This window comes from Bos taurus, chromosome 28, assembly GCF_002263795.3.
Source record: "Bos taurus isolate L1 Dominette 01449 registration number 42190680 breed Hereford chromosome 28, ARS-UCD2.0, whole genome shotgun sequence".
NCBI classification, from domain to species: Eukaryota; Metazoa; Chordata; class Mammalia; order Artiodactyla; family Bovidae; genus Bos; species Bos taurus.
In genome coordinates this window covers 20,984,886-21,001,211 of record NC_037355.1, presented here as the reverse complement: position 1 = coordinate 21,001,211, position 16,326 = coordinate 20,984,886, and positions in this window count along the sequence as shown.

Genomic DNA, 16,326 nt, shown 5'->3' with positions numbered 1-16,326 from the left:
ATATAGCTTCTATTCTGTCTTTTGACTTGTCAAACTGTTCTGTATTTGCTATTTAATATTATTCTAACTAAAATTAAAAATTAATTATGCATATGGTTTTGCCATTTGTCTTCATATTCTGCAATGTTTCTTTTAAATGCAAAAAAGAGGAGCAAACAGAATCATCAAAATTTCACAATTTATATTTTTTTTCACAATTTATATTTTTATCTCACACACACATATGCTCAGAGAAGGCAATGGCAACCCACTCCAGTATTCTTGCCTGGAAAATCCCAGGGACATAGGAGCCTGGTGGGCTGCAATCCATGGTGTCGAGAAGAGTCGGACACGACTGAGTGACTTCACTTTCACTTTTCATTTTCATGCGTTGGAGAAGGAAATGGCAACCCACTTCAGTGTTCTTGCCTGGAGAATCCCAGGGACAGCAGAGCCTGGTGGGCTGCCGTCTATGGGGTCACACAGAGTTGGACATGACTGAAGCGACTTAGCATCAGCAGCAGCAGCATATGCTAGTCTGTCTTACTAGACTAGTAAGATCAATATATAGAATTAGCTCAAAAAATTTTATTCCACTTCTTGATATGCTTCAGCTTCCCAGTGAGTAAGGGAGAAATTTTCTTTTCTTCTATGTCCTCACCTTCAGTTCAATTGGGTAGCTAACATAGAAAGAGGGCATGAGCAAGAAAAAAAAAAAAATGCTTTAGGTTTTCTTGTTCATTCCTTATTCATAGGAAACCAATCGTTGCCTTTTGTGTGTGTTTAAAGCAAATTTCGGTTTCAGTGGCAAGCATGGCACTTTGGGGCTATCTGTGCCTCTGCTTGTTCAGCCACAGACGTAACACTGTTCACTGCGAGTCTTGCTGTACTACCGTTTATCGTGTGCCCACTGTGTCCACAAGGCAGCATGAAGGCTCTATGCAAATATGTCAGCAAGAAATGGTAGCAGATTCACAAACTGCGCATGTAATTTCTGCTCATGCTCCACCACTGTCTTATCAGACTTCACTTCCAAAACAAGGATTCAAAGATAAAACTATAAAGTATTACAAAATGGCAACAGCAGATGTGACCGTTTGATCAGGAGTCTTTGTGGAACCACACATGGCTAACATCCATGAAGCCAATGCTTTGCTTTCTCTCTGAAAAGGGTTTCCTGGAGACCAATGGTATGCTGCAGTAGAAGGTTTAAAATAGACTTGAGTTGCTGATCTAACATTAATGAGTTTGTTTAAGTAACAAATTCTTTGAGCCTCAGTTTTTAACAACAACAAAAAATATCATTCCATGAATTGGTGGAGAGGAATAAATCATTATGGGGAAACAGTGGAAACAGTGTCAGACTTTATTTTGGGGGGCTCCAAAATCACTGCAGATGGTGACTGCAGCCATGAAATTAAAAGACACTTACTCCTTGGAAGGAAAGTTATGACCAACCTAGATAGCATATTCAAAAGCAGAGACATTACTTTGCCAACAAGGGTCCATCTAGTCAAAACTAAAATTTTTCCAGTAGTCATGTATGGATGTGAGAGTTGGACTGTGAAGAAGGCTGAGTGCCGAAGAATTGATGCTTTTGAACTGTGGTGTTGGAGAAGACTCTTGAGAGTCCCCTGGACTGCAAGGAGATCCAACCAGTCCATTCTAAAGGAGATCAGTCCTGGGTGTTCTTTGGAACGAATGATGCTAAAGCTGAAACTCCAGTACTTTGGCCACCTCATGCAAAGAGTTGACTCATTGGAGAAGACTCTGATGCCGGGAGGGATTGGGGGCAGGAGGAGAAGGGGATGACAGAGGATGAGATGGCTGGATGGCATCACTGACTTGATGGAGGTGAGTCTCAGTGAACTCCGGGAGTTGGTGATGGACAGGAAGGCCTGTCATGCTGCAATTCATGGGGTTGCAAAGAGTCAGACACGACTGAGCGACTGAACTGAACTGAACTGAACTGAAAGTAACTCAATTTTGCCTTTTTTTTCCCCCCACTTGCTCTTCCTATCTACCTCAGCTCTTGAGACCGGGCAGTCTCTTTGCTTAAACTGAATTTAAAGGATTATGGAGACTGAGGAGTTTCAAATTTTGCAGTCTGAAGGCCTGAGAAACAGGGGATTCCAGTGGTTTAATTTCCTGTCTGAGACTGAAGGCAGGAGTGAACTGATGTCCCAACTTGTAGACCATCTGCCACAAAGTAAAGTCTCTCTTGTTCAGCCTTTTTTTCTATTCAGGCCTTCAAGAGATTGACTGAGGCCCTCTCAAATCGGGGAAGGCTGTCTGCTTTACTCAATCTACCCCTTCAACTGTTATTCTCATCCAGAAACACCATCACACACATCCAGAATAACATTTAAACAAATAAACCTGTGCACCTGTGGCCCAGTCAAGTCGACTCATGAAATTAACCATCATAGTAAGCACTGACTCCAAGCACCCTCAGTTCTCACCTGGTAGAAACCCGAGGGGAACAATGCTAAGGGGGGAACTTATCTGGCTACCAAAACCAACTGTTGTTTGTAGTTCATTATCAAAATATGAAACTTAGAATTCAGTAGCAATCTTTTTGTCGCATCAATGACAGCAACAAAGTGCAGCACCTTAAATAACGCATGTGTCTGTGGTTTTAGGCAGATTTTGAATTATTTCAGTCTCTCTCTTTTTTCCCCTCCCCTGACCTCCAAATCTAAATTTGGCTTTAGTTTTCCTTGGTTTGCTTAACAAGTTTAAGACTGAGAACAGTATTCTGATAGTTTTTATGCTCAAAACCATACCAGATATTTTAGCATCTTACTGAGATAATTGACCACTGAGATTTGTTCTTTCTTGTTCTCATAAATTACTAATGACCCACCTATTTCTTGCTGTCACTGCTGGTTCTCTGATTTTGGACACAGGAAATTAATCTAATTTTAATTCTTTATTCTATCTTTTATACTATGTAGATATAGGTGTCTCCAAAGAAAATTAGTCTCATGCTAGAATATATTTAATAATTAGATTGAATTAATCACATTTTAGCAAATCAATCTTATTAAGAATCTAAAATTCAAGGGCAAAGCAAAAAAAATGACCAATAATAACTTGAAACTCCCATTTTTTTCCAATAATTTTATTTATTTATTTAATATAAATTTATTTATTTTAATTGGAGGCTAACTACTTTACAATATTGTATTGGTTTTGTCATACATCAACATGAATCTGCCACGGGTGTACATGTGTTCCCCATCCTGAACCCCGCTCCCACCTCCCTCCCTGTACCATCCCTCTGGGTCATAACATTCTTTAAAAATAAAACTTGCTAATTATCAGATTTAGAACATAGCATCAGTGCATATGGGCTTACCTGGTGGCTTAGATAGTAAAGAATCTGCCTGTTATGCAAGAGACCCAGGTTTGATCCTTGGGTCAGGAAGATTCGCTGGAGATGGGAATGGCAACCCATTCCAGTATTCCTGCCTGGAGAATTCCATGGACTAAGGAGCCTAGTGGGCTACAGTCCGTGGAGTCGCAAAGAGTTGGACATGATATACAAACCTAATGAACTGATACATAAAACTATAAAATATAGTAATATCAATTTCTTAAGCCAACAAACCCTTGCCACATTCAGACACACAAACTAACAGAGAAGTCATGGCTTTAGAAAGTAACACATTCTACCCAGCCTCATAGTTTTTTGACGTTATCTCTAATCATTTTAGAAACCAGCTGTATCATTAATCAATTAGCAAAGTTATTTGCATGGACCCCAATATATCATTTGGTATCTAAGTTCTTTTCTTATTAATCATAACAAGTTCAACTACTGGCTCCCAAATAAATCTATGCACATATGTAGACAAAGAGAATGAAGCAATTGGTAGTCTCTGATTTTAAGGTATTCAACAGAAAATCCAGATTAACTCATATTATTTGATAGATCATCACCTTAATAAAAATCCAAAATTCCTTCTTTATGATGTATTTCTAGTGTGGGTTTACTTTGACCCACAGGGTAGCCATTAATTTTCTTCGACAAAATAACTGGCATACTATTTGGAAAAACTTATGTTCTACCACTACTATTACCAGGAGTTTTAAGTCCTCTCCATGCTGGCACAATAATGACCAGTTACTAATAGGACTCTCCTGGCTCTGGCTGTCTTCCCTGAGCAGGCAAATGCTCAATTTTCTGAGAAAGAGATTATGCATTGTTATTGAAACCTGAAAAAAGAAAAAAAAATCAAACAAAAAAACAAAAACACTTTTTTGTTTGTTTGTTTTTGCTTATCTAAAACAGAATATTTATTTCCTGAAAATAAATAGCTCAATAACATGAAAGACCAAGTACTCATTTTTGACACATTCTGCTTCCAGGGAATAAGGGTCAGTTTGTTTCCATGCTAAAGCTACCATGGCCACTTTTTCAAGCAGAGACAAGACATTTTACATCAAAGGCATTAAGCGCCCCTAGCAGAGGACTGAAGCAATAGAGACCTAAAGAAATGTTGCCTTGAGGCATATAATCCTGTTAGTTGATCAACTCTTTAAGTATGTCCTTGTATATAGGTCATGGTCCTTATCCTAAATGTGAGGCTTTACAAGGAACACCTTGCTTCATAGGATTAATTCTTATTTCTCTCCCACTATAGAAATCTCAGCCTCGGAACTACTCCTTCAAACACACCTGTCTGTCAACATGCTATTGTTTTTGTAAGAAAACTATAGTAAGTATTCAAATTCAGTTTAAGTTGGAGCACTAAATTTTAGGCCATGCAACTGCAAATTTAGACCAAGCTACTCTGCTTTCTCTTCTTCGCTGAGACTGACATCCTGACCACTCGGGGTACTCAGGGGCCAGCTTGCCTGCCAATGGACCAGACCCAGCGGCCGCAACTGGGACCCTTTTATCCCTGGTCTCCTCCTGATGCGGACAACCAGCCAGAGTGCCCTGATCAGCCCCTACAGTGGATTGGTCTATAGAGAAGACAGCTGATGTGATCTCATCTTAAAATGATGCTCAAGCAGGAGAAACTACACTACACCAGGATGAGAAGATGATGACATCAGAGGTAGACAGCTTGCCCAAGATGCTGGACCTGATTTGTATCATCATTTATGTTTTCTTGACTTCTTAGACCTCTGCATATAAATCAAATTCTTTTCTATCATAGGCCTGATTCTATGCTAGTTTTAGAAATCAATTCAATTGTTGGGTTTGTGGCCAATTACCTGTGTCTAGTTCTGGGTTACCTTGTTAAATTTCTCTACTACAAGACTCTAACTGGTTGGCCCTAGGAAAATTTACTTTAAAAAAAATTATAGTCATATTCAGGTTACTGTGATATTACTAGATGGGATCCTCTCACTGGGCCAATTAATTATGCCTGCTCTGACTCTGGCCATAAATTTGAGCTTTTTTTCTATTACTCAAGCTCAATCAGAGCAACAAGAAAAGTTTCAGCAAAGGAGGAAAAAATCTCCCACAATTATGGGATGGATTTATATAGATAACACCAGGCTATGGTAATTTAGGTTTAAGGTCTCCTCTGTGTTGGAAACAATTAGATCATACTAAGGGCAGACACACTGAAACCATACTCACAGAAACTAGTCAATCTAATCACACTAGGACCACAGCCTTGTCTAACTCAATGAAACTAAGCCATGCCCATGGGGCAACCCAAGACGGGCGGGTCATGGTGGAGAGATTTGACAGAATGTGGCCCACTGGAGAAAGGAATGGCAAACCACTTCAGTATTCTTGCCTTGAGAGCCCCATGAACAGTATGAAAAGGCAAAATGATAGGATACTGAAAGAGGAACTCCCCAGGTCAGTAGGTTGCCCAATATGCTACTGGAGATCAGTGGAGAAATAACTCCAGAAATAATGAAGGGATGGAGTCAAAGCAAAAACAATACCCAGCTGTGGATGTGACTGGTAATAGAAGCAAGGTCTGATGCTGTAAAGAGCAATATTGCATAGGAACCTGGAATGTCAGGTCCATGAATCAAGGCAAATTGGAAGTGGTCAAATAAGAGATGGCAAGAGTGAATGTCGACATTCTAGGACTCAGCGAACTAAAATGGATTGGAAGGGGTGAATTTAACTCAGATGACCATTATATCTACTACTGTGGGCAGAAATCCCTCAGAAGAAATGGAGTAGCCATCATGGTCAACAAACGAGTCCTAAATGCAGTACTTGGATGCAATCTCAAAAACAACAGAATGATCTCTGTTCGTTTCCAAGGCAAACCATTTAATATCACAGTAATCCAAGTCTATGCCCCAACCAGTAATGCTGAAGAAGCTGAAGTTGAACAGTTCTATGAAGACCTACAAGAACTTTTAGAACTAACACCCAAAAAAGATGTCCTTTTCATTATAGGGGACTGGAATGCAAAACTAGGAAGTCAAGAAACACCTGGAGTAACAGGCAAATTTGGCCTTGGAATACAGAATGAAGCAGGGCAAAGACTAATAGAGTTTTGCCAAGAAAATGCACTGGTCATAACAAACACCCTCTTCCAACAACACAAGAGAAGACTCTACACATGGACATCACCCGATGGTCAATACCGAAATCAGATTGATTATATTCTTTGCAGCCAAAGATGGAGAAGCTCTATACAGTCAACAAAAACAAGACCGGGAGCTGACTGTGGCTCAGATTATGCACTCCTTTTTGCCAAATTCAGACTGAAATTGAATAAAGTAGGGAAAACTACTAGACATTCAGGTATGGCCTAAATCAAATCCCTTATGATCATACAATGGAAGTGAGAAATAGATTTAAGGGCCTAGATCTGATAGGTGGAGTGCCTGATGCACTATGGAATGAGGTTCATGACATTGTACAGGAGACAGGGATCAAGACCATCCCCATGGAAAAGAAATGCAAAAAAGCAAAATGGCTGTCTGGGGAGACCTTACAAATAGCTGTGAAAAGAAGAGAAGCAAAAAGCAAAGGAGAAAGGAAAGATATAAGCATCTGAATGCAGAATTCCAAAGAATAGCAAGAAGAGATAACAAAGCCTTCCTCAGCGACCAATGCAAAGAAATAGAGGAAAACAACAGAATGGGAAAGACTAGAGATCTCTTCAAGAAAATAAGAGATACCAAGGGAACATTTCATGCAAAGATGGGCTCGATAAAGGACAGAAAAGGTATGGACCTAACAGAAGCAGAAGATATCAAGAAGTTCTGTGTATCAAGAATACACAGAACTGTACAAAAAAGATCTTCATGTCCAAGATAATCACGATGGTGTGATCACTGACCTAGAGCCAGACATCCTGGAATGTAAAGTCAAGTGGGCCTTAGAAAGCATCACTATGAACAAAGCTAGTGGAGGTGATGGAATTCCAATTGAGCTATTTCAAATCCTGAAAGATGATGCTGTGAAAGTGCTGCACTCAATATGCCAGCAAATTTGGAAAACTCAGCAGTGGCCACAGGACTCAGTTTTCATTCCAATCCCGAAGAAAAACAATGCCAAAGAATTCTCAAACTACTGCACAATTGCACTCATCTCACACGCTAGTAAAGTAATGCTCAAAATTCTCCAAGCCAGGCTTCAGCAATATGTGAACTATGAACTTCCTGATGTTCAAGCTGGTTTTAGAAAAGGCAGAGGAATCAGAGATCAAATTGCCAACATCTGCTGGATCATAGAAAAAGCAAGAGAGTTCCTAAAAAAAACATCTATTTCTGCTTTATTGACTATGCCAAAGCCTTTGACTATGTGGATCACAATGAACTGTGGGAAATTCTGAAAGAGATGGGAATACCAGACCACCTGACCTGCCTCTTGAGAAATTTGTATGCAAGTCAGGAAGCAACAGTTAGAACTGGACATGGAACAACAGACTGGTTCCAAATAGGAAAAAGAGTATGTCAAGGCTGTATATTGTCACCCTGCTTATTTAACTTATATGCAGAGTAAGTACATCATGAGAAATGCTGAACTGGAAGAAACACAAACTGGAATCAAGATTGCCAGGAGAAATATCAATAACCTCACATATGCAGATGACACCACCATTAGGGCAGAAAGTGAAGAGGAACTAAAAAGCCTCTTGATGAAAGTGAAAGTGGAGAGTGAAAAAATTGGCTTAAAAAAAAAAAAAAGAAAAGAAAAAGTTGGCTTAAAACTCAACATTCAGAAAACGAAGATCATGGCATCCGATCCCATCACTTCATGGGAAATAGATGGGGAAACAGTGGAAACAGTGTCAGACTTTATTTTTCTGGGCTCCAAAATCACTGCAGATGGTGACTGCAGCCGTGAAATTAAAAGACGCTTACTCCTTGGAAGGAAAGTTATGACCAACCTAGGTATCATATTCAAAAACAGAGACATTACTTTGCCAACAAAGGTCCGTCTAGTCAAGGCTATGGTTTTTCCTATGTCATGCATGGATGTGAGAGTTGGACTGTGAAGAAGGCTGAGCGCCGAAGAATTGATGCTTTTGAACTGTGGTGTTGGAGAAGACTCTTGAGAGTCCCTTGGACTGCAAGGAAATCCAACCAGTCCATTCTGAAGGAGATCAGCCCTGGGTTTTCTTTGGAACGAATGATGCTAAAGCTGAAACTCCAGTACTTTGGCCACCTCATGCGAAGAGTTGACTCATTGGAAAAGACTCTGATGCTGGGAGGGATTAGGGGCAGGAGGAGAAGGGGACGGCAGAGGATGAGATGGCTGGATGGCATCACTGACTTGATGGACTTGAGTTTGAGTGAACTCCGGGAGTTGGTTCAGGGAGGGCCTGGCATGCTGCGATTCATGGGGTCGCAAAGAATCGGATACGACTGAGCAACTGAACTGAACTGAACTCTGCTTTAATTCATATAAATTTAAGTTTAATATAAATCTTAAATGTTTTGAGGTATAATATCTTTAGACTCCTAAAGAATGGTCACAGAATTATTGAATAATTATCCACTATATGCCAGACTTGTATTAATTGCTTTCTACTGTACATCTCACTGGTTTTCCTGATGGCCCTATTAGCTTGCTGTTTAGAAGAGAAATCCAGAGGATCATAAAGGTAGTGACATACAAGGAAAGGTGCAGAATATAGAATTTATTGTTAGGAGTTTCACATTCAAAATGCCAGTATTCAAAATCAATTCAGTGAATAAAGACCATGAAAATTGAAAAAGTTTACAATCTCTGTGATAAAGTGATAAAGTGGTATGAAAATAGTAATACCTACTTCACTGATTTGGAGTTAAGTGAGTAAATACATGTAAAGGACTTAGAAGAGTATCAGGCATTTTTTAACATTCCAGAAATGTTAGCCATTACTAAATCTAAGATGGGCTTCCCAGATGGCACTAGTGGTAAGGAACCCATCTGCCAATGCAGGGAACTCAGGAATGTGAGTTCCATCCTTAGATCAGGAAGAACCCCTAGAGAAGGAAATGGCTTCACTCCAGTATTCTTGTCTGGAAAATTACATGGACAGAGGAACCTAGTGAGCTCCTCCACGGAGTCGCAAAGAGTGGGACATGCCTGTGTGAGCACACACACACTATCTTAGATTGCATAGCTAGATGGTGACAGAATAGTTAAATCAACCTCTTTCTGACTAAGAACAAGGAGAGGGCAGGTGTCATGCTACCCAGGGATATATAAACAACACTTGTCTCTTCTAACACCCCAATAAACAGAAACAAACATTAAAATATTGTAAAGTATTATGAACGTACAAAATGATGATCTTAAATGCTTGTGCAAAATGTGATAGATGTTTATAATTAAACACTGAAGTTTATTTATTATTATTTTTAAACTTTAATTACTTTTAGTGGGCATGTGATGGGATATAAGCTGACACCTGTTTTGAAATGAATAATTCAACTTGTTTGAGTTTTCTTTTGCTCATATTGTGAGAGAATTTCCCCAGTATGGAATTCAAGTATTACCATCACGTCCAGGTCACCAAGCTTCATAAGCTGCTCTTTGGGGGATATCTGTGTTTCAGCCATGGTTTGGACACTGTCATATTTAAGTTCTCTAATATATGGTACTTCATAAGGATTCCCAGCTGGCTCAGTGGTAAAGAATCTGCCTGCCAATGCAGGAGATGTGCGTTTGATCCCTGGGTGGGGAAGATCCCCTGGAGAAGAAAATGGCAACCCACTTCAGTATTCTTGCCTGGGAAATCCCATGGGCATAGGAGCCTAGCAGCCACAGTCCATGAGATCACGAAGAGTTGGACACGACTGAGAAATTGAACAAGCATGCACACACAGTACTTCATAAAAGGGCCAAAAAGGTTATTGGAATGCCAGGAGTGATAGGACTATCACGAGGAAAAATAAAAGCAGTGCAGAAGACTGGGAAGCAAAGAAAAGAGAGAGTATCCAGATGCTAGAAGCCCTCATACCTCATATAACCAAATGCATTTCCACAAAATCTACTCTGTGTAGGAGCCTGTCTTCTCTCCCTTTCTGTCTCCTCCCCAGGAGAACCTGAACCCTTCCCAGATAAATTCCTTTTTTTTTTTTTTAGATTCTAAAGTGAATTTTATTTTTTAATATGGATTCATTTTTTTTTTTAAGATCAATGGTGATGCATTTGTGAAACCTGAATCATGAGTACAGCATTTAAGTTGTTTTAAGTTATTTTTAGGACTCAAGCAAACAATGTTATCCCAGTTCTTTGGACAGTTGAAATTAATATATTTATGAGGTACATAATATGACCAGGAGATAGAGATATAATTTGACAGGATATAAATTGATTCTCTGGTTATATCTGAAAGAACATAGTAAATATGATTTTTAAAGGATCTAATATTTATTCATTTAGCATCAAGAACTGTTTATTTGGTGATTTCTACGTACTTCTTAGTGTACAATTAAGCTGCACAGAATATACACCTTTAAGAGACTTAAAACTAAATAAAACTATAAGTCAGCCAGTGATTAAATGCCTAATGATATACAAACAACAAATATTAATTATTCAAGGGCAGGGGAAGAGAAATCAATAGAGTGTCAGGCAGGAAGTGGTCCTTGAATTTGACTTCACAGAATATAGAAGATTACAAAACTATGTAAGATCAAGAGGGAGTGGGAGCAGCGATGGCCCTGGCTGAGTGAATCCTCCCCACCGTTTTTCAATTTCCATTAATGTACTCATCACCAGGCGACAGGGGGACCCTGGAGAGGGAATTCCCACTCTTGCTCTTGGAAGTCAAACTGATTTAAAGAATAAGTCAATAAAATTAGTTAATTTCAGGAAATTGACAAAAATGTACATATAATTGACTTTTTTAATTTCTGATAAATTCATCTTAATTCTTCATCTGAAGAATCAGAAATTATATTAAGAACTAATAAAAGAAAATCCTGTATGACATTATTTATTGCTTTTAATTTGTATACTCTTGCTCATTCTCTTCACCAGAACGAAAATCTAATTATCAAACTCCTCTTTTAAATTCTTATTTTCTTCATTATTAATAATGATTTACAATAAGGTCCTCTATTGAGCATTTGTAAAGTTAGGTCATATACTGGGTAAATTGTGTATTTTATCTTTTTTGTTAGCTTTCTTTGCAAAGCTTATATTCATTTGCCTCAGTTTTAAAATAATTTCTTCCAATTGAGCATTTACATCATTCTAACTCATCTTTGGAATGAATAAATTTTCAATGAATGTTTTAGTCTCTATTCAACTTCTATGTAATTGCGTGTGCCTTCCCAAAGGAAGATTCTCTCTTTTCTACTTTGTTCATCATTAATTATATATTTTCCTTTATGAAAAGATCTTGACATCATTTTTTCTTTGAGCTATTTTATTTGTGCCTTTATGCTATTTAACATAGATATATTGTGTGTATTATATATAACATTTTGTGTGACATATTTATTGCTGCACCCATAGCTAAGCTTTTCTGCTGGGTAGCTGTTATTTTGTAATGAGTTTGAACACAGAACAAGTAATGTGATGTATCTTTGACCTCATTTTATTTTCCAAAATATTTGAAATTATCAACCTCTAAATCTCTTCCTTCATCATGTCTAATATGTTGCTCATATTCCCTATTGCTTCATATTAGAAATCTCTCAAACGTTCATCCCTTTCAGCAGTCTTTCTATAATATCATCTCTGTTAATTGTCCTAGTTTATTTAACTTGATTTCCCCTTTTTTCAAGGAAAGCTAGTTTTTAGTAGACTTTATTTTGGGCTGTTCTTCAGTCTCATTGTATTTATTTAAGATGCTGTTTATTTTCTCTTTCTAACTGTATTTTATTATTAACATTTGCTTGTATATGTACAAATCTGTATATATACAGATCTCCCTGGACTTGCCATGGAGTAATGTCCTAATAAACCCATTGTGAGGGCTTCCCAAGTAGTGCTAGTGGTTAAAAAAAAAAAAGAAAAACTTGTCAGCTTATGCAGGAGACATAAGAGAGGTGGGTTCAATCCCTAGGTCAGGAAGATCCCTTGGAGGAGGACATGGCAACCCACTACAGTATTCCTGCCTGGAGAATCCCATGGACAGAGGAGCCTGGCAAGCTAAAAGAGTCCATACCATCACAAAGAATTGGACACAACTGAAGCAAATAGGAAAAGGAGTACATCAAGGCTGTATATTGTCACCCTGCCTATTTAACTTCTATGCAGAGTACATCATGAGAAACGCTGGGCTGGAAGAAGCACAAGCTGGAATCAAGATTGCCGGGAGAAATATCAATAACCTCAGATATGCAGATGATACCACCCTTATGGCAGAAAATCAAGAGGAACTCAAAAGCCTCTTGATGAAAGTGAAAGTGGAGAGTGAAAAAGTTGGCTTAAAGCTCAACATTCAGAAAACGAAGATCATAGCATCTGGTCCCATCACTTCATGGGAAATCGATGAGGAAACGGAAACAGTGGCAGACTTTATTTTTGGGGGTCTGCAAAATCACTGCAGATAGTGACTGCAGCCATGAAATTAAAAGACACTTACTCCTTGGAAGGAAAGTTATGACCAACCTAGATAGCATATTCAAAAGCAGAGACATGACTTTGCCAACAAAGGTCTGTCTAGTCAAGGCTATGGTTTTACCAGTGGTCATGTATGGATGTGAGAGTTGAACTGTGAAGAAAGCTGAGCGCTGAAGAATTGATGCTTTTGAGCTGTGGTGTTGGAGAAGACTCTTGAGAGTCCCTTGGACTGCAAGGAGATCCAACCAGTCCACTGTGAAGGAGATCAGCCCTCGGATTTCTTTGGAAGGACTGATGTTGAAGCCAAAACTCCAGTACTTTGGCCACCTGATGCGAAGAGTTGACTCATTGGAAAAGACCCTGATGCTGGGATGGATTGGGGGCAGGAGGAGAAGGGGACGACAGAGGATGAGATGGCTGGATGGCATCACTGACTGGATGGACATGAGTTTGAGTGAACTCCGGGAGCTGGTGATGGACAGGGAGGCTTGGAGTGCTGCAATTCATGGGGTCGCAAAGAGTTGGACACGACTGAGCGACCGAATTGAACTGAACTAAAGCAATTTGGCATTCAACACCCTATTGTGAGTTGCAAATACCATAAAAGTGTGTTTAAAACATGTAACCTACCAATTATAGCTTAGCTTCAACTACCTAAAACGTGGTCAGAACACTTACATTAGCTTTCAGTTGGGCAAAATCATCTAACAAAGCCTATTTTTTAATAAAGTGTTGAACATCTCATGTAATTTATTGAATACAGGACTGAAAGTAAAAAAACAGAATGGTGGTATGGGTACAGGATCGTTTTAAGTGTGTCAGTTCTTTGCCCTCATCATTGCATGGCCAACTAGTTACTGTGGCTGCTGCCACTGCCCAGCATCGGAGAGACTGTCCTGCTGCATATTGCTAGTCTGAGGAAAAAATCAAAAGTAAAATTTTGACATACTGTTTCTACTGAATGTCATTACTTTCACAACATTGTAAAGTTGAATATCATGAGTGCAAGTAAGTCAGAGATAGTAGTTGTGCTTTCATTGATATATATATTGGAGATGAATGAAAGTAAAATCATGCTAGATTTAAAGTATAATTAGGATCAGTTCAGTTCAGTTCAGTCACTCAGTCATGTCCAACTCTTTGCAGCCCATGAACTGCAGCACGTCAGGCTCCCCTGTCCTTCACTGACTCCAAGAGCTTGCTCAAATGCATGTCCATGAAGTTGGTGATGCCATTTAACCATCTCATCCTCTGTTGTCCCCTTCTCCTCCTGCCTTCAATCTTTCCCAGCATTAGTGTCTTTTCCAAGGAGTCAGTTCTTCGCATCAGGTGGCCAAAGCATTGGAGCTTCAGTTTCAGCATCAGTCCTTCCAATGAATATTCAGGACTGATTTCCTTTAGGATACACATGCAAATTATTTATTTATTTATTTATTTATTATTTCTATCTGGGAAACAGCTCTTTGAAAAAACCCTTCCTGTTTATTTATCTTATCTATATCTTTAGGGATGGCCTGATGCACTGCCATAAGCAGGCACTATTGTATCCCAATTTCACATATCAAAAATAAATTCACACAAATATTTATTATAGAAGACACCTGGCTAGACATTTATCATGATAAAAAATGCATAAAACATATCCACTACTTGTAGGATCTTTAAATACAGTTGCAATCTCCTGATATGTATGATGGATTAATTTGCATCATCAGTCATTTAACAGGAACCCCCAGATGTGGGTGTTACTGTGATATTCATTCTTTCATAGTCACAGAAAGGAGAGAACTCTCTCCTCAGAAGGTAGTCAAGAAAAAATGTTCCAAGACTTTGAAAAATTAAAAGATGTGGAAAGACTGGAGCAGAATTCATAGGCTCAAAGACTTTTAGAAACCACACAGGTAATAGAAATCTATGGGATGCTCAAGGTGTAATAAACTAGTGTTGAGCTATTTGCATTTTCATGGAGCCAAAAGTATGACATACTGCCTTACTGTTCTAATTTTTTTTATTGTAAAATAAAACCCAGATCCAGAAAACATGCAAAAGAAACTGTTGTTTAATTAAATATGAATCACAACCATATCAGTCCATTCCAGAATCATCTTGAATATCTCTTAATGCAGACATGGAATTGGTCATTTCTCAAAGAAACCCTAGGCTTACCTTTCTTTCTCCCTCTCTCCCATCCTCCCTCCCTCTCTTCTTTCCTGCCTTCCTTCCTTCCTTCTTTCTTTTCTTCCTCCTAGTAGAAAATAGCACCTGAAGATGCTAATCTGAGGTTAGAATGCTAGGAAAGCTCACCGTCATGGGATTAGTCATTGTTTCTTGTCCTTTTTAATGATAGAGTTGAAGAATATATAGTTTATTCTGATGTTTTCAATTCAAATTCAAGACTATAAATTTTTTAATTAACCTCTTTTATATCTGTGTCTTCCCTGACTTATACTAACAGTCTCATATTAAGCAGTCTCAACTAATAATGATTACTAAAAACAGTTAAGATTTTGTTGTTTGAATACTTTGTCTTCATTTTCCCACTTTATATGGCCCCATACAAATATTATAGATACATACTCTTTCTCCTTAAATTCTCATTGAATGTTAAGTTCACATGTAACTATATATTCTTACTACCAGGGCTCATGTTGAGGTCTTTCTTTTTATTTCATTGTCTGCAGCTCATTATTTAGTAGATTTTTTTGAAAAGGAACCATAGGAAAATAATTCTCTGAGATCTTATGTGTTTGCACTCTTTATACTTGAAGGTCAGTTTTGCTGGACATAAAATCATTATCATATTTTCTTTGAGTATTTTGAATATTTTACACCACTTTGTTTTCTGGTATAAACGATTTCTGCTGAAAAATCTGATGAGATTCTACTGTCTTCCTGCATATCTTTTTTTTTTTTTAACTTTACAATATTGCATTGGTTTTGCCATATATCAACATGAATCTGCCACGGGTATACACGTGTTCTGCATCCTGAACCCTCCTCTCTCCTCCCTCCCCATACCATCCCTCTGGGTCGTCCCAGTGCACCAGCCCCAAGCATCCAGTATCATGCATCGAACCTGGACTGGCAACTCGTTTCATATATGATATTCTACATGTTTCAATGCCATTCTCCCATATCATCCCACCCTCTTCCTCTTTGAATCAGTTCTAATGAGGTGGATGAAACTGGAGCCTATTATACAGAGTGAAGTAAGCCAGAAAGAAAAACACCAATACAGTATACTAATGCATATCTTTTAAATCACATGTTCATTTTGTGAGGCAACCAAGGGATATTTTTCCTTCCTTTTTTAAAATTCAATAATTTTACTAAAATTTGTCTTGGCCCTGGTCTTTTTGCAAGTGATATTTTCATATTCATGTAGTGTTCTTTAA